The sequence below is a fragment of the Myxocyprinus asiaticus genome, chromosome 38, assembly GCF_019703515.2.
Source record: "Myxocyprinus asiaticus isolate MX2 ecotype Aquarium Trade chromosome 38, UBuf_Myxa_2, whole genome shotgun sequence".
NCBI classification, from domain to species: Eukaryota; Metazoa; Chordata; class Actinopteri; order Cypriniformes; family Catostomidae; genus Myxocyprinus; species Myxocyprinus asiaticus.
The window spans coordinates 11179385-11199671 of record NC_059381.1 but is presented as its reverse complement, the minus strand read 5'-3'; the positions used below and the strand labels follow the sequence as shown (position 1 = coordinate 11199671).

At 35.9% G+C, this 20287-nt stretch overlaps 1 protein-coding gene across 2 annotated transcripts in view; it reads left to right on the top strand.

Annotated features, from left to right (window-relative positions):
* The window catches only part of ehmt1b (euchromatic histone-lysine N-methyltransferase 1b), a 53516-nt gene that overhangs the window by 975 nt on the left and 32254 nt on the right, over window positions 1-20287 (top strand). Inside the window, exon 1 of one of the 2 annotated variants that reach the window (XM_051677038.1) lies at window positions 19808-19901. The exons of the other annotated variant lie outside the window; for it this stretch is intronic. The gene's annotated coding sequence lies outside the window, so the exon portion shown is untranslated. Of the gene's footprint in view, window positions 1-19807; window positions 19902-20287 lie in introns of those variants that run through there. 2 annotated transcript variants of the gene reach the window in all.

Genomic DNA, 20287 nt, shown 5'->3' with positions numbered 1-20287 from the left:
TGCACTATATAACAGACAGGGGGAGCCCTGCGATTGGGCCTTTTTTGGTTTTCACTACAACAGATGCCAGTATATCTTGCAGGCAGGTATAAGGAAAAGTACAGAATAAATAAATGTTAATGACACAATGACAATGGTGTGTACAGCTTCATAGGTGAAAAATGTTTCTGTGTAACACATCAAACCCATTGGCTGCTCATCAAACTGATGGGCCAATGTAGAGGCTTTTCCTTGTAATGATCTTGTGTTGAATATTTACTAATAATGAGTGCAAAAGCAAGCCATGCTTGGATGTGGAACTTTCAGACTCCCAACATACACAACCTGTCACAAGTTTGAAGACACTTACTCATTCTTTATTATTACTATTTTCCACATTTTAGAATAATAGTAACGTCATCAAAACTATGAAATTACACAAATGGAAGTATGGAAATTATGTACTGAAAAACCTAGCTTATTTTATATTTTAACTTCTTCAAAGTAGCTACGCTTTGTCTGTATTATAGATCTGCACACTATGAGCATCCTCTCAACCAGCATTGGAATCTTTATAAAGAATCCAACTTATCCATTAAATGTTTAAAGAAATGTATACATAAGCATATTTTATTTCACCTACCAAACTATTTTGCACATTTAAACAAAGTTTTAGTTCACAAAGTTTTTTTTTTTTTTGTTTTTTTTTAGATTAGTAGAAATAAAAAAATTATGTGTTTGGCACAATTGAACCCTTTAAGCTCTGAGGGTGTTTTTAAAGATTTACTATTTCAGTGGCGTTCCAAAAATTAAAGGCTTGTAAAAAAAAAAAGGAAAAAAAGGGAGGGTCGAGTGTATGATATTATTTTAAAGAAAGCTTTCCAAAGGTTTTAATGATCTAGATTAGGATAAATTCTGACACTCTCAGCTTAAGAAACTGCTGAAAATTATTATTTTTTTCTTATTTTTCTGATTTGACATTACCTAGCTCATGGAGTAAATAAGGTAGCTCTGAATCATGTCAACTGTAACTGAGTAAAATTTTGTGTTGATACAACAAAGCATTCAAAATTTATAGTATTACAAAATAATTTATGCTAGTGTCCAAAACGTCTCCAAGTGTTCAAAAGATTGGGATCAATATCCCATCAAAAGTATTGCGGTCACAGATCCAAAAATAATAAGCGTGAATCAAAAAATAATAAGCGCAGATAAAAAAAATAAAAAATAAGCGCAAAAATAAACAAAAAGCACAGATCAAAATAATAAGCGCAGATCAAAAAATAACAAGCATGAATCAAAAAATATATAAACACATTTAAAATATGCTGCAAAAAATAACAACAGAAATATTAAAGCAAAGTCATCAGAATTGCAAACAAAATCATGTTTTCCTTGGTTATATTACTGTTTTTTTGTGCTCTCTGAAAATTGTACTCATATTTTCATTTTTTTGTATGCTTACGCTGTATTTTATTTTACTTTTGTTTCCAAATTCTGCGCTTGGTTGTCCAAAACTTGTGAGTAGAGTTACATGTAAATCAGGGGGCATTTTTCATCACCACTGGTCCACTAGTTCTTGATCGACAGCTCCTCCTCTAGCCAATCATTCGAAGAGGGGAGGTGACATCACTCCAATGCGATTCCGACGGCTGCTGCTCAATCGCACGTTGGTTGATGAAGATGGATAACTGCCAGTTGACAAATCCTGGACAATCACAGGTAATTGAATATAACTATATTATTTGTGGTTGAGAGATGCGCAGCTTGTGTCAGTTTTGAGTATTTTCTGCCAGCTCTAGAAAACAATGTGTTGTCCAAGTAGGCCATTATCATAGTCTGTTAACACATGTATCAAGTCAGCTGAATTTAGTTAGCAGAGTCTTTAGTTTAGGCATTATTTAAGACTTCATTGTTTGTAGGTTATTGGCTGTATATCTAAAAAAAACAAGGTTGGGTTGGTGTGGATGTTTGATGCATGTTTTTACTAGCTGTACCAATGTAGTCACGAGTTCAGAACCCAACTTGATCCGCTTTTCCATGTTGCTGAATGTGCCGTTATGTACTGATCCAGCGTTGGCATCATTGGCACGGCTATGTAGTTTCTTTTTCCATGATACTGCAGCGAAATCAGAAACAAGTGACCAAGCGTCCCCACGTCAATAAATAATGCAATAAAGTTGGCTTGACATTGGACTTTGTTTATTCACAAATAGCAAATTTAGGGACCATCTCTAAAGATACAGCCAACATTGGAGCATACATATCCAAAACATTTATAAACATTTCCATAACATAGAGTATATAACTTCAATAACATTTTAAACAAATGACTTACAGTCATACAACCAACTCCAAAGTGTGCATGTAGGTGTCAGCAATAATGCACACCTTTTAGATTTTTGATATAATAAAAAAAAAAAAAGTCCAATTATATGTAAGCATTTCTATATTCATCAGTATTGTAATAGGCCTTGGTGTCATAATTATTATCTTAAGTCAGGAAATACTTGTTTGTATGTTGCTTTGAAGGCTCTTTGTGCCTCACCCAAACAAGAGTATCCTATTAAATTTACACAAAGATACATCAACTTTATATACTGTAAACACAGTTACTGAAGTACTGAAGGTTAGGGAAAAAAATTGCACTCAATTACAAAAATGTGTTGTATCCAAAAAGGGTCTTATCTAGTGGCCAGCTGACAGAAATAAAATCCAGATTCCAACACCAAGGCATATTCAATTACTGATGAATATATAAATGCTTACATATAATTGGAAATTTTTTGTAGAGCCCGACCGATACCGATTTTAGAGGGGGGAAATTCACCGATTACCGATATAGTGGCCGATATAGTTAATTTTTGAGCTGGAATGAAAACAGACCTTTCCTATGTAGATTGTACGCCGATATGAATATGCAAATGTACTCGGAAGGCTGCTTTCTTAAACAAATATTTTTATCAAAGAATATTTGACATTATTCTTATACATTGTCAACAAATTCTAGAAATGAACACTGAGAAAATAAAGAATAAATAAAAATACAATAAATAGCTTAAAAAACATCAGTACTGTTTGTTCAGTATCAGTCAGTTGCTGACCATTTAAATAAAGAATAAATAAAAAAATAAAATAAATAGCTAAATAATCATCAGTACTGTTTAGTATCAGTCAATTGCTGACCATTAAAATAAAGAATAAATAAAAATAAAATAAATAGCTAAATAAACATCAGTACTGTTTAGTATCAGTCAAATGCTGTCAATATTAATACTGCCAGTCAATTAGGGGCAGGTTGTAAAACAAAAAGCATTTTACACCTGCCGAGTCAAGAGATAAACAGCGGCAGCGGTGTTACACCATATTCTGCTAAGTTCAGGGGAAACTTTCAATGGTGGAAAACCAGACTTTTAAATATTATATTTTATAAATGCAACGACTGGAATTGTTCGGTTGAAGGGGGTACCAAACTGTGAATCCTGAACAAAACAGTTTGGTGAATACATGTTTGCACATTAGCTTCCACTCAGCTGACAAGCAATTAACGTAGCTACGTGATTAGCTAGTTAGCTATAAGCTCGTTGTCACGGAGAGTAAAAGATGGACTTTATTTACTTTCCAGCATTGCATCTCACCAACTAGGTAAAAGCATAGCGTGAAATCAACACTCAGCAGAGACAATCCACCACCGTTGTCTGCTGAGCTGCAAAAAGATGCTCCGATGTTTACCTTTCAATTTGCTACATTACTTACTGCACTGACAAACTATAGCTGGCTAACAGCAAACAGACATGAGTGACATGGTTGTCAGGGACAGGGTTAACATTATATTAGTTAAATTGAAAAGGGAAAATGATGGGGTCATTGTTTATTAACTTTCCAGTATGTATTTCACAAACTAGTTAACAACTTACCACGAAGACATTGCTTAACTCCGCGCTGTCTGCAGAGCCACTGTCAGCTCAGAGTCAGATCTGTAAACAATGGAGTCGGAGCGCGCTCTGTTGGAAAAACTACATAATGACACCAATTATAAAGCATTTATAATTATGCATTTCTGCATTATATGTTCTGAAAAAAAGTTTTCATATCTGCGCATATCGGTAAAAATATATGCCGATACTAATATGAAAGGCTAATATGGGCTGATAATGATCGGTTTTTTGTTTAATTATATCAAAAATCTAAAAGGTGGGCATTATTGCTGACACCTACATGCACACTTTGGAGTTGGTTGTATGACTGTAAGTCATTTGTTTAAAATGTTATTGAAGTTATATACTCTATGTTATGGAAATGTTTGTAAATGTTTTGGATATGTATGCTCCAATGTTGCCTGTATCTTTAGAGATGGTCCCTAAATTTGCGACTATTTGTGAATAAAGAAAGTCCAACGTCAAGCCAACTTTAATGCATTATTTATTGACGTGGGGACGCTTGGTCACTTGTTTCTGATTTCACTGCAGTATCGTGGAAAAAGAAACTACATGCAGCCGTGCCAATGATGCCAACATAGGATCAGTACATAACAGCACATTCAGCAACATGGAAAAGTGGATCAAGTTGGGTTCTGAACTCACGACTACATTGGTACAGCTAGTAAAAACATGCATCAAACATCCACACCAACCCAGCCTTGTTTTTTGTTTTGTTTTTTTAGATATGCATCCAATAACCTACAAACAAGGAAGTCTTAAATAATGCCTAAACTAAAGTCTCTGCTAACTAAATTCAGCTGACTTGATACATGTGTTAACAGACTATGATAATGGCCTACTTGGACAGCACATTGTTTCCTAGAGCTGGCAGAAAATACTCAAAACTGACACAAGCTGCGCATCTCTCAACCACAAATAATATAGTTATATTCAATTGCCTGTGATTGTCCAGGATTTGTCAACTGGCGGTTATCCATCTTCATCTACCATTGTGCGATTGAGCAGCAGCCGTCGGAGTTGCATTGGAGTGATGTCACCTCCCCTCTTTGAATGATTGTTTAGTGGAGGAGCTGTCGATCAAGAACTAGTGGACCAATGGGGATGCAAAACGCAACCCCTGATTTCCATGCAACTCTACTCACAAGTTTTGGAAAACCAAGCGCAGAACTTGGAAACAAAAGCAAAGAAAAATACAGCGTAAGCATACAAAAAAAAATAAAAAATGAAAATATGAGCAAAATTGTCAGATAGCACAAAAAACAGTAATATAACCAAGGAAAACATGATTTTGTTTGCAATTCTGATGACTTGAATTTTTCTGTTGTTTTTTTTGCAGCATATTTTAAATGTTTATATTTTTTTGATTCATGCTTATTTTTTGATCTGCGCTAATTATTTTGATCTGCGCTTTTTATTTATATTTGCACTTATTCTTTTTTTTTATCTTTGCTTATTATGTTTTGATTCACACTTATTATTTTGATTCACGCATATTCTTTTTGGATCCGTGACCACAATACATTTGACGGGATTTTGATCCCATACAAAAGCCTCTCCAAAGAAATAAAACATAATGATTATATAAGAACTAATTACACATACAAACACATCAATGACTAAAGGTTTGCACAGCATGCAGACATGATTTTAGTAATGAGATTTCACAGAATGAGTTTCATTCTGTGCCATTTGAGTCATCATTGAGTCTGTGTCATATATATAAAACTCTAAAACATTCAAAATTTTACAACTAATTCACCTAAATCTCTGTATAGGTCAGATAGAACCAGGGTCAGAAATCAACATTTCCATTAAGGGGCAATATTTGATTTCTAAGGGCAATTTTTTATATTCTAACCTTATAAAATGACCCTGTCATCCTTTTATGTTATAATTTAAACAATTCAATTTGAAAAATGGCATTTTTCAATAATTACAGAATTGCATGATCTATTCTGTACATTGCATATGTGCATTGTTACTGAAACAAAAAAAATAAAAATTGTCATTCAAATATTTTGGCTATTAAATAATAGAGGAGACAACAGCATTTCTCCAGATTTGGAATGAGGAGCTTAAAAAAACTTAGCAACTCCTTCATGCCAATTGAATAAAACAATGGAAAATTAAACATTTCACAATGAAAATTAGCCAGAGATATGATTCATACACTAAAAGTGTAACGTTATTATTGTATCATTAATAATGTTTTATTTAACATTAAGGCTATTTATCCAGATATTGTTTTTGTTAATATTATTATTAACTACATTGTAGCATTTGGTTACATTATATTTCATGTTCTCTCAGATCTGATTAACCTCAAGTCAATTCATTTTTATTTGTAAAGTGCTTTTCACAATACATTGTTTCAAAGCAGCTTTACAGAAAATCATGCCTTTACAGAAAATGAAACTGCAATATCTACAAGTTTAGAGTCATCATTGTGTAGTTCGATTAAATATGATTGTAAATTGTGTTTAAATATAAGTGAATAATAGTTGTATTTAGAACCCTAGTGAGCAATAACATCCACCCCTCCCGCACTTTAGGCTTCTAGCTTTTCAGACAGAGATATGAGCTGATGGGCAGGGAAGTAAGCTATAGCACAGGGAGTGGCAGTGTTACTCACTAGGACAGTATATTTCGAATGAAAGGAGCAAATGGTCAGGTAATTTAGCACGTGAGCACGACACTGAAAGTTGCAGAACATGAGAAGCGGAGTGCCCGTCTGTGCGAGCATCCGCCACTGACTCAGCAACATCTGCGCAACATACGGCACAAAACAAATAATGTTCAGAGAAAATTCAAATGAAGACCACAGTGTATGTATTTGGAACTAGGCCTATATCAGATGTTATAATAAAACAACAGGAACTCTTTGCTCCCATATTTTGAATTTAATTTCCGACTCTGGATGGAACAATAGAGAGATGGAGATGAGAGATGTAACAGGTGTTTAAGTGTCTCTCTTCACCATGCAGCTGGTACACGAAGATTTCTGCCTTTCATGTCAAATGTGCTGCGTTATGACTAATGATAGAGTGGCAAGATATCGCTCCAATGTCACGCGCTTGTAATGCTAATAGGGCTGAAACGATTAGTTAGTTAGTTATCGACAACGTCGACAATAAAAAACTGTCTACAAAAATTTTCGTTGTCGAATAGTCGTTTGATCTTAACGTAACATAAGATCATATGAAACTCTAATGATTGCACACAAGAGCAGCACTGCAGCTCGCGCCTGACTGAGGAGAGGAAGAAAACAATCTCACAGTCCAGACGCACTCTAAACTTTCCAAAAAGCTTCATGTGATGTAGATCGCAAAGTATGAGGGAATTATAATGCAAAAATACAAAATAAGTAAATACAGAAGCACTCTTGTTGTGGAATATGCAGAGCTGGAGCTGACGCTCAGCTTAAGCAAATCTCGCGTGTCGAGCATCTTTAAAGGAAACACCCCGGCGTTACATCTTTAATGCAGTTCTAATTCATTTGAATTTTCTCTGAACATTATTTGTTTTGTGCCGTACGTTGTGCAGATGTTGCTGAGTCAGTGGCGGATGCTCGCACAGACGGGCACTCCGCTTCTCATGTTCTGTACATTTACTTTAGCAGCTATACTGCAGAAGAATTTTTTTTTTTATCTGAGAATGTTGAATATAATACTAAAAATACAAATATTTTAAATTATCTAAAAATCCTTTAAAAAAATAAGCATTCACCTGAGAAGCAGCATATAAGATATTTAGACTTTCTTTTAGGGAATAGATCTTGAATATAAGTATATTTTGTCTTTACTGCACTCGCAGAAGTATAACCAAGTGAAAAAATACACTTATATACAAAATACACTTATATTTAAGATACATTCACTTAAAGCAAGTTTAAATATCTTACACTTACTTGAGAAGTAACATATATCTTGTTTTAAGGATTTTTAGACAATATTAAATGGAAAAAAGACAAATACACTTGATAACAATAGGATTTGTTTTGTAGTGAAATTTGTACTGAATTAAACATAATAAAAAGTATTTTTTTCCCTTTAATTCAGTGAATGTCATTTAGAGGTATTTTTAAAAGATGTTTTTGTCCTCTTTATTGTTAGCAAGCACGTTTAATACAACCTATTAAGTGGGGGCACAAGCTGAATAGTCGGTTTAGAGCTAATGATTAATCGTTGCAATAATCGCCCGAATAGTCGAATAATCATTCTAATAATCATTAGATTAATCGTTAGTTGCAGCCCTTAATGGTTTGTTAAGCTTTGTTAATTGTAAACAGGAGAGATAGTTTTATCGCGTTGCTTGCTAACAGAGACGCAGTATAACGGCATTTGCATGTCGAATTAACAGGTTTAGAAAGGTTTATATATCTTAAATTCAGTAACTATTCAACAAACCGCGCGCTCCCATTAAACTCAACAAGCACTCAACTCGTTGCAGACAGCTGCAAGTGAGATAGAGGGAGAAATAGAGTGGATTTACTCACGCATCTTCTGGAATTACAGTTGGATACAAGCACAAGTTTATTGATTTGATTTGTTCATCTGTATCTATTGGTTTAATAATTCACAGCTGCACTGTAAAGTGAATAAAAGTGTGTGGGAATTTCCCGTGCTATGAACGTGGAACTTGTGGGAATGATTAAAATTGTGCGCAACCCCCACAATCCAGCACAGAGTTTCAGGCCCTGGTGACGTTATAAGCAACAATGCGGCATATGAACAACACCTGTTAACATGAAACATGGATGTCCAAACATGTACTTAGATTTACTCACTATATTTTTGCCTGTGAGTAAAAAAAGTTGGCTGGTTATATTCTACTTTTTGAGAGCTCTCCAGTTTTGTAGGCTATGTTAATTTAATAGCCAAAATATTTTAATGAGAATTTTTTTGTTTTGTTTCAGTAACAATGCACATATGCAATGTACAGAATAGATCATGCAATTCTGTAATTACTGAAACATGCCATTTTTCAAATTGAATTGTTTAAATTATAACTAGTTGATGATTTTGATGTTTTTACCGATTACAATAATACGTATTTACAGTCAGTGCAAATTTTTTCAAAATGGAACACTTCTAATTTAACTCCAAATGTCAAAGCACTTGTTCAGTTTTGGTCAAAATGCCTACATGCATTGTAAAGTAGAGCTTCTATGCTTTAAAACGATACCTATTTTGTGTTGGTCAAGACTGTAGTTATTAGGGCTGTCAAATTAAAATTCGAATTTCGAATATTCGTCAAATTTAAGACAAAAATGCACATTTGAATGTTAAAAATGTGTTTGAATTTTGGATTTGTGCCAAGCACTGACGATGACTTAAGATCGATCGCATTCTTGTGCTAAAAAAGGCTAGACACAGCACAACAAAAGTTTAACAGAAAGCAGGTGTCTCAATATGCATTTTAAATTTCTTTTTAACTAGACCCAGCATCTAAAAAACAGCGCTCCTGCACGAGACGCTGAATAAACAAAAACAAAGTGAAACGAAGATATTCGTCAAGTGCACATTTACATAGAAAAACAAATGGATGGTTGCAAAAGCGTATGGTGTGAACAGCCCCTTACAGTTGGTGGAGGTACTTGGCCATTGCGTCTTGCTCTCTTAATAAGCTTTTCTCAGATTAAGCAATTAGTTTTTTAAATGTTTTGTCAGGAAAGGAGTTCAACTTTGAAATGTGTGTCTGTCTCGAGATCCTCGCGTTCGGTTCCATTCTGTTGTGTTCCGTCTGTTTGAACAGCCCCTTGTCTAGGCTCATAGTCTGAGCCGCTTCACCACCGAGTTCAGCAGAATACCACTGCTATCTGTGAATATTACTACCCTACATACACTTTAATGAATAAATACAATATGGTATTTCGCTGTTATTATGTAGTTTGAGTCGGGGGTAGTATACTGTGGCATCAGCAAGTGTAACACCATGTGAACTGTCCATTGAAACCCCCCCCCCCCCGAGCTCAAAGGGTTGAGCTACCTTATAACATGGTCTATTCGAAGACTCAAATCTGATTGGCTAGAATGCGTGCGTTAAAACCTTTTAATACACAGGTAGTTCTAGTCAGTTTAATCATCTTTCTGTATCAATCCGCCTACTATGCTGTCCTCTGTAATGAGTTATTTTGAGAACATTGCGAGAACAAACTACCTCTCTGAGCTGAGATTAACCATCACATCACAAAACACATCAAGTCATGCAATTCCTTCTTTAAATCAACTGTGAAGTGCTACATGAAAATTGGAAGAGACACCAGTGTTCATCAGCCCAGTATTACTTAGTCTGACTTGGAGATAATTATGAACTCACCTGCATTTTCCCTTTAAACACCAATATGGCTTGAAAGGAAAGTATGTTTTGACATTTAGCTATATTTTGCAAGGAAAACCGGGAAACCAGGGCGAGGCAAAAGGATTTGAATTGTAATATGAAAAATAATCTAGTATTGCTGCGACGCTCAGCATGTGCTGTTTGCAGCCGCTAGAGGGCACCACTTGATCACGTATCGCTGACTAAAGCGCTGAATGTAGACTGTTTTATGAAACTCAGCCTTTTGCATTTTAGTAATCACGCAACGCCATATCATGATTTCATTCTTAATTCAATCGATCGTGCAGCACTAATGGACACCAAACCGATGTCTCAGAGGTCAAAGTCTGGAGGTTTTAAAGTGTTTTGGATGGTTTAAGTGTCACTTTTTACTACCATCATGTCTGCAGCACCAGTTTTTCCTGAGTAATATGAAAATGACAAAGAATAGAAATTAAATATTACATGTGCTTAGAAGTGCCAAGCCTTCAACATTATGTGACTATTATTATTTCTGGATTGTGCATTTAAGTTTTTACAGAGTGTGTGGTCTCCAAAAAAAACTCATGTCCATTTTTTTAATTATTTGTACGGCTTTTTATTTAATTCATTAAAAAAAAATTTTTTTTTATATTATCACACTACTTTATCCCTGTGTCTGATTTAGAATGGGCAGAACTCTAGATCTAGCGACCTGTAGGTCAAGGTAGCCATTATTTTGATCCTTCTAGTCGAAATTTACGCTGCAGAAATCACTCACAGATTTATCTAATCAATGCTGGCAAGTGACTATGGTTTAAGAGGGATAAACCTCTGCTTCGCGTTGGGTGGTTCTTCATCTCCACGTCGTCCATTAAGATTGTTTAACGCACACCAGGCCATGGATTATCCATTACTTAATTAAGATGTCACTATACATATATTGTTTTTAATGGAATGACTCCATCCAGTTACTGACTCAAGGATGATGGGCCTACTTTTTTTTTTTGTCTTGTCTTGGTTAACTGATCTATTAAGTGCACATGCTGATTTTCCTGATGACTTTGAGACAAAGTCAAGGTGGTATAGTGAAAACTATGAAGGGGTTTCATGACGATCTAATGTAAATATTGAAAAAAAGAGAGTTGCAGCTTGAAAGCTTGGATGGCTGGATAGAAACCTCATAAGAGGTCCCCTACTTTCGTGCTAAGAAACATATGATTGAAGATCACAGACTCTAGTATTGTATGTTTTATTTTTTATTTATTTATTTATTTATTTTTACTAGTCATCTTTCTGCTTGTCGTCTCCTCATGGTATATTGCTTGTCTGTTTCTAACCTGGATGCACTTTGTTCCTTTACCTGATGAATCTCATTGAATGTCATTGATATTGAATGTCTACGATCAGATATAACTACGATCTGATTGTTCATCCAACATGATCACATGGGAAGTCGGTATGCTGTTTCCAAATGTTCCAGTCTCTAACACTGGCCTCATTATGCTGAGTAACTGACATGCGCCATCTCTCATCAGACATCTGTTCAATAGATTTTATCTTCTCCTGTGTTATGACGTGTTATGTCAGCAGGGTTGGAATTTTGGTAAGCACAGACCGAGTTTAGCTTAAGAAAATATAGCCTACTGTTTCAAAATTCCCTGTGAGTTCAGTCTGATTCATCGAACTTGCTAGCAAGTCTGGTAAACAGCTGCTTAAAAACTAGCTAAAGAAAGATTTTGCTTACATTGTAGCAGTTCTACTTTTGGTTCCAGTATATGTGCAGTTAGGCCTGTCGCGATTATTAAATAACCTTCTGATCGAGGTTATTTGCTCTAACCGCGGTTATTTGAGATAACATGATTATTGTGCACATCGTATTCCAATCACATTTTAATGCACAAATAAGGGCATTTTAAGCTAATTTATAAATGCCATTAACAGCGCGTTTGTATTTCATTAGTTGAACTCCGAGCATCACTGAGCCACACCCCGGACGTCAACCAGAGCAGCTCCTCTCTGGAAGGACTCTCTGATGTGCGCAATCAGCAGAGGCAAGACCCACGAAAATATAAACGAACAAAGATAGAAAAATAGAAAATACTTTTATAATGAACGCAAAGCACTCTGACTTCACTTTAAACATTAGTGTAATGGTAAATATTTCTGGTCATATAATGGATTTATATACGCAGTGTTAATGACGCGCACTGTTTTAAAATTAATCGCTAAAACCGATGTATCGGCCTGCCTCCTGATTGTAATAGCCATTACTTACCATGAGTTTGTCACAACCACGATAGAAACAGTACTTGAAAATGTATTCTGGTTTTAACCATTATATCCTCTTATTTTTGAGAATATGTACATTGTTTGTTTACCCCTTATTTTGCAGAAATAAAAGGTCACAACATTTTGCCCTGTCATAGAAATGACCCAGATCTAACTGATTCCATTATGTGGCTATGAAATACCAAGTAATCATTATTATCCATCTTCAAATTCTAGACTTTTAAGCATCCCTGATTTCCAAAATTCTTTTGACATTAAACAATGCAGAGCCAGTACAGATTATACACTAAATATGTCAGATGTGTGTAGCATGTCATGATAGACATTTTTTTGTTGTTGTTGTTGAAGAAATTATTTGACAAAGCCCTGGCACAGAATTTATTTCAAGGATTTTTTTATTTTTTTATTTTTTATTTTTTGCTTTAAACAACAGATATGCCAACACATATGGATTGAAATTGGTCTGTTGTGTTTTAAATTATATATATATATATATATATATATATATATTTATTTATTTTTTTACTACACATACTATGTTTAATATGTCTAGGTTTACATGCTTTGGTGTGTTTTTTGACATTTCAACAACTAAAAACATTGGCATAGAAAACATGCTGTTTATGCATTGCTTCTCATTTCAGACAGAAACCTTTGAAAAATCACAAGTGGATAGATTAAGCAGCAGTAAAAGCTTTTAAAGAGACAAAAAGAGGCCATTGATTGTAGCCAGAGCCCGTTCCATGAAATGGCTGCAGTGTTGTTTTTTTCTGCTCTTCCTTCTTCATGAAGAACAGTAGAGCTCCATCTGAGCATGCTCAGTGTGGGCCATGTCAGAGCTTTTTTCCCGGAGAGCTGGTCATGTGACCTGTGCGCAGGGATGGTGCATGTGTGGGAAGATTGCTAGTCGTTCCCCCATAAAAGGACAGGTACAACCATGTTTGCTGGGGGGTTTACCCTCTGATAAAGCAGGATTATTTCCATCTCCATTTTTGCTTTTGTAATCTAGGAACAAGTGTTGCCAGATATATGGCTGGTTCCTCTGGTCCGCTTGAAGGTGTTTTAAAAGAAATTGATTGTTTGCTGTTTTCCAGCTTGGAAAATATACAGAGTTTTTTGACCTGACATATTGGTGATGATCTGATTCATCTATCATCTTATTGGTTTGCTGATTGAGTCCCAGGATTTGAAGCAAAGTACTGCTGGAAACTGCACAGGAGCTGCAAACTATATGCACCACTCTGTGGTCACCCCAAATCTGGCAGACTAAGGCATTTTCCTGGATTTTTTTTTTTTAGGACACTGGGTATTGCTGTATCCCAAAATCCAAAGTGGTGAACCTTTTTCTAGGTCGCATTTTCTAGGTCTGTTAGCCCGACTTCCCAAAAATCTAACTGGTACAATTTTAGTCAGAGTAAAGCATTTACAGGAAATTTGAAAAAGATTAGTTATTGTTTTAGTTAGACTGAAATCGATCTTTTAAACTATGTAAAAGTACTGACTGTCAACTGCTAGATAAACCTGTAGCATTTAAGTGTCCAGAGCAAGTTCCCCTGAAGTTTTAGTCAAGGACATGCATTTAATAGGTGGTTTACTACAACTTGTTTGCAATGGTGTTCAGTGGCTGGAAAGAAGAACTTGTAGGCTAAGTGTGTCTTTGAGCAACCAAGCAGAGAAGATTATGCAGGCTTGATGCTTTTTCCTGATAGCTGAGTGCTGACATCAGTTGGCTATAATCAGTTCTGAAAAACATAGACTGCTACTCCTGTAGTTGCAACTGAACACCAAGGGTTGTGCTGTAGATTCTAGTGAGGTGAACACAACGATCGCTCTGCATTTGTAGAAAGCTCCTTTGCATGCCTGGAACCATCTGGATTTATTTTCAGAAAACGTGACGCTGCGTTCATGCTTGTGTGTGTGTTGGTGTGTCGTATGGCCATTTGTTTTGTAGCTTCTTGATGAAATGATAAAAACGAAGCTATTTAAAGAGACTTCCACAGAACGGACAGGGCATCCAGTAAGGATTGTGAATAACCACACACTTTCAGATCTCTCTCCCTTTTTCTCTAATCCTTTCTTTTCTCTCTTTCACCCTCTCTCTTTTGTCTTTGTTTCTCTCTCACCTTCCCTGTGAAGGGAAAGCAGAGAAGGTCTTACCCATTTCCAAACTGGAATATATAAACCTAAAGACCATTTTTTCCTCCACATTGAATCAAATCTTGGGCAGTATTATTAGGCTCTTAATCCGCTAAGCATGGATTCTTGGAAATCAGTTTCTCTGACTCTGAGCAGTGTCATTTTCCCTGCTGGTACACAGGTTTCTTGTGTAGCTCCATGTGATGTCAAGAGTGTAGTTTCTTTGGCAGAATGACAAACCCTTGCCCCTGCCAAGGTAACAAGACAAGGCCTCAAAGTGTCATTGGGAAAATGATTCAAAACCAAAAACTTACATTTTAGGATCTCTTTCATGGCATTAAAATGATGCTCCTCATGCAGTGTTTATAGTCTTAGGATGGAATTTAATTATAACATCAGACTGTAATCGGTTTAGGAAAGATCTTTTAGGGTTGTGAAGACTATAGACTGAATTTGATATATGTGTGTATACTCATCTCATTAGAACTCTGAAATATACCTAAGGATTTTGTCCTCAATTATAGTACTTGTGAACACTTTGGGATTCTGAGAGCAAATCTAATGCCACAGAGTGACATTATATGAACTGATTAGGCCTCTAGCTTTGTATAGCTCTGCAGAATGGAAGTAAAGATTGGTGTTCTATAAATATAAGGTTATTAAGGTCATTTTTTATTTATTCACCATTTGGAAGTGAAATATTACAGTACTGGGGAAAATATTATTTTATGGGGAAAATGGACAATAATGCAGTCTGTACTTCCTACTTTTTGATGTAGACTCTGCCTAATCCTACATATTCAAAATAGACTTAATTCCATTTTTGTTGGAAAGAGCTGTATGTAATGACCATCATTTCTGTAGTTTTGTCTCGAGCAGGTAATTTATTTTCTATTAGGCCTACAAATCTGCAACAGATGGAAATTGTGCTCTTGAAACTATTGAGTTGGATAATAACTATTGGGGAATATTGCTCTTTCTCAAGAGTCTTTTCAATAAGCTGTCATTTTACCTTTATGAATGTGTTTTGATTTTAATTCATTTTGCTCATGTGTCACGTCCTTTGTTGTATGTCATGAGCTTTACAAGGATTCCAGTTTTGAATACAGAGAAATTGAAGCTGATTCTTGAAGATTGTATGCAATCTTCAATCTTTTTGATTAGCTTGTGCTTGCACTTGTTTCTTCCTTCCTTTTAAGGAATATTCCAGGTTCAATGCAAGTTAAGCTCAATAGACAGCATTTACGGTATAGCCAAATTATTTTGACTTGTCCCTTCTTTTCTTTAAAATAAAAGCAAAAATCTGGATTACAGTGAGACACTTACAATGGAAGTGAAAGGGGCCAATCCATAAATGTTAAAATACTCACTGTTTCAAAAGTATAGCTACAAGACATAAACAATATACATGTTAACTTGATTTAAGTGTGATAAAATTGTTTACAAACCTTTGCTGTGTGAAGTTGTATCAAATTTGATGTCGTCAACTTTGATGACATTATGGTGTAACACTCTAAACCCTAAAACTACCATAAAAATTACAATTTACACAACTTTACAGCTCAAATAATACACAAGTTTTAACAAGAATTCATGTTAGTGCATTTTCTACCCATTTCTACCCTCCCCAACTGGCCCCATTCACTTCCATTGTAAGTGACTCACTGTAACCTCAATTTTTGCTTTTTTTAATGAAAAGGGAAAAAAATATTTTTTGATAATCAACATTGTGCTACAAATATAATAGTTTAAATTGAACTTGTATTGAACCCGGAATATTCCGATTTCTGTATCCAATTGAAATGTTGGATTAAAGGACTGTAATTAATATATATATATATATATACCAAAAAGCTTGTTTTTGACAGATTGGATTTGTCAGTCTATTTCTGGCACCAACATAAAGAAATGTTTTGATCAAAGCGACTGGATTGCCCATGGTTTCTCTAGGCCTTGTATCTCTGGTGACAGCCCTGCCCTACTAAGAGACTCAATGGAGACGAAGACCTCTAGAGACAAGAAAAGATTAAGGATAGCGCACAGTCTTGCTCCTGTCCCTGTGGTAGATTGCAGAGCCTCATGTTCCTAGAGCTTCACCATACCTTCCTTTTTCCCAGCAATGAAATGGCTGCCTGAATTCATTGGTGCCCTGCTCTAAGGAGAGAAAAAAATGAAATTTGAACTGACTGAGCATGCTCAGTGTGAGGTTTAGCTAGATCGACCAACAGAGGGAGCCTCTAGGTCACTTGATCAACAAGCCGGTTGAATGCTTGCAAGCAGGAGGAGAAGAGAAAAGAGGAGCAGTCAGCTCGAAGCTCTTTCACCCTCAACGGAGGCCATCATTTGAAAGCAGGTATGATACTGATGGTGGAGCGTCTTTTACAGGAAGATCCTTTGGTTCTCCTTCATGCTGGTTCTATTTCATTTGAGGCTCATCATCTTGATTCCTTGTATTTTTGTCAGTGCTTTCTCATTTCGCCATTCGCGTTTAGCCCATTGAGGGCCACTTGCTCTGCTGAGGTTCAGAGGAGAGGAATGCTTTTAAAAATGACTGAAAAATGGTATCCAGTCTGCATCTTAAGCTTTGAGCCAGTGCTGTAGTCAACGGCCTGTGATCAAGCCCTCTCATCTTAAACAAGAGCATGCAGTGTCAAAATCTGTTTGAGCTTGAAGCGCTCAACATTTGCTGTTCCTTCCTTCACAGAGGACTGATTCAACATTTACAATCATGAGGCATGAATGTCGAAAGCAGCCTCGTCTTTATAAGAATCCAGAGGATTATCAGTGTTGGTGGTCAGATGTTTGTTTCTTGCGCTTGTTATTGGTTTGTAGAGAAACCCAAGGCCAGGGAAGAAGAGTGGTCTCTGAATTCTGGACAGCAAACAAGTGGTGGTGCATTTTTAAATGCTTATCCCATTTTGTTTGGTCTCCTTTTCCAACTTGTTCCTCTGGACCTTTCTTTTGTTTGTACTTCAATATACCTGATTCATCTTCTTTATGGGCCTTAATTGGGAGTATTTTAGAGGAGTCTGTAAAGAGAGATGACTTTGCAAACATCTCAATATTAGACAATGTTTGGAATGGAATACTAGCATTCAGCTTACTGAATACTGATGTGCAATATACACATACTGTATACTGCCTACTATTTTTTTTTAAAAGTATATGAATCAGTATATGAATTATGCAGATGGTAGTGAGCTACATTGAGTGCCTTAACATAGACGATCATAGACGATTATGCTTAATTAGCTGACAACATGTAAGGTCATGTAAACGTCTTAAATATTTTTCCAGTCGGCACACACCCGATTTCGTGTTGCATGTAAACATCTTTAATGCCGACGGGTTATACATTGTGTGCAAGAATTATACGCATAACTCTTTGTTGTGACATAAAAAAAAATAAAAATTTCTAAACGTTTTTTTTTCTTCTTTTTTTGCGTTGTTAGAGTTTTTTAAATATACGCTGATTTTTCTACCAGCGTATTGGTGTGCATGTAAACATGCTCACAGTCATATGACCTCATCTCATAGCATTTTTAATTCAGCAAGTGGGGTTCAGTTACCATCTCGGAAATACATATATTTATTTTGCATTTGTTATTTTGAAATCGCTGAGTATACTACTTCCAGTTTATTTGTCACTCTGGAAATGGGAGGTCGAGCACATTGCAAAGTGGGATACAGTATTTCTTGCCCATTTTTTGGCTAATGTCATTGCTCATCTCTAGGAATGTCATAAAATATCGATATATCGATAATTACTGATCTGCATATTATTTTCTTTATACGTTTTTGAGGCATCAATATATATTTACAGTACATAAGTTGACATTTAAATTAGCACAAAGCACAATTTCTTTGCTTTACAATTCACTGTCAGTTGGCCTTCCATTTAATGTAGTCTAGTGTAATAGCATTTGGAGACCACAAGGGGGTGATATAACATTTAATGAATCTGATCGCGGGAATGACAATGCACAGGTATCATTGTCACACAGGACACGTCGATGTGGGAGGTGACAGTCCTAACTTTGTTGTGGATCTAGTCACCATACACAAGTTACAAAGGTTTTTGCACTTCTTCAAGAAAGAATAGTGATGGTGATGAGTTTTCAGGTTAGTGTATGAAACTGCACAAACTGAACTATTAGAAATGGCGACTTTTATTATGCAATTTCTCTGTATGTAGCTTTGAATAGCTTTCGTTCAAGCTGTCAAACCAGAAAAAGGCATACTTGTGGCTGAAAATACATTGTGTAGGCTATATGAAAGATTCATATACACAATATATCATCCAGTGATGGATAAAGTAAATAATTTGTCCTTTGATAATGATTTGGGTCGAATTTAATGGAAAACTATGCGAGTTGCACTCTGTGGTGCTGCAGAATTTTGAGCAGCCTTAGGAGTCGTAGCTGGGCGCCATTGATAGATGCCGAGTGACGGTGTGTACCTTCACAGAAAATAATTGTTTCTAATTTTAGAATGCGCCATGTCGTCCACCAGTTGCATCCAGTGTGTGACCCCCTTTAAGTTACCCTGCCGCTTACACTTTAGCAAAGTTGTATTGAGAAATATGTATGAGGAGACAAATACTGTTGTGCAACGAGCAGCCCTGTTTCTATCTGAAAAAAAGCCGATATATATCGATAATCATCGATATCAGTTATTTTATGAATAATGATGAAAAAAGGCATGAAAAAGGCATCAATCCCAAGCCTAGTCATCTGGGTGTTCTATGCAAACAAAAGGTTTGCATACTATGCATATTATACATATTGTAATATATGTAGCTGTTTTGCTAACCACATCACGATACGATACTTATCACAATATGTCACGGCTCAATATATCGCGATGCATCACAAAATCATCATTGAATTGTGACAAACTGCGTGAGACAGCTTGTCCTTGAGAGAAAAAGTTAATCTGCTGCTTCTTTATTAAACTGTAGTAGATCAATAAAATATGGATACAGTGATCTAAAATATTGAGACAATATCACAATAGATAGATCGGCCGAAATTATTAGCCTTTCACCGATATATCGTATCGGCGTATATGTTTACCGATATGCGCCGATATGAACACTTTTTTTCATAACATATAATGCAGAAAACAATGCTTTATAATTGGTGTCATTACATAGTTTGTCCAGCAGAGCGCACTCCTACTCCATTGTTTCCAGAGCTGACTCTGAGCTGACGGTGGCTCTGCAGACAGGGCGGAGTTGAGCTGTGTGTTTTCACGGTAAGTTGCAAACTAGTTTGTGAAATACATACTGGAAAGTTAATAAATGACCCCATCATTTTCCCTTTTCAGTATAACGTTAACTCTGTCCCTGACAACCATGTCACTCATGTTTATCTTTGCTATTGTTTGCTGTGTTAGCCAGCTATAGTTTGTCAGTGCAGTCAGTAATGTAGCAGATTGAAAAGTAAACATCAGAGCATCTTTTTGCAGCTCAGCAGACAACAGTGCGGTGGTGGATTGTGTCTGTTGAGTGTTGATTTCACGCTGTGTTATTACCTAGTTGGTGAGACGCAATGCTGGAAAGTAAATAACAGCGTCCGTCTTTTACTCTCCGTGAAAACGAGCTTATAGCTAACTAACTAATCACGTAGCTACTTTCATTG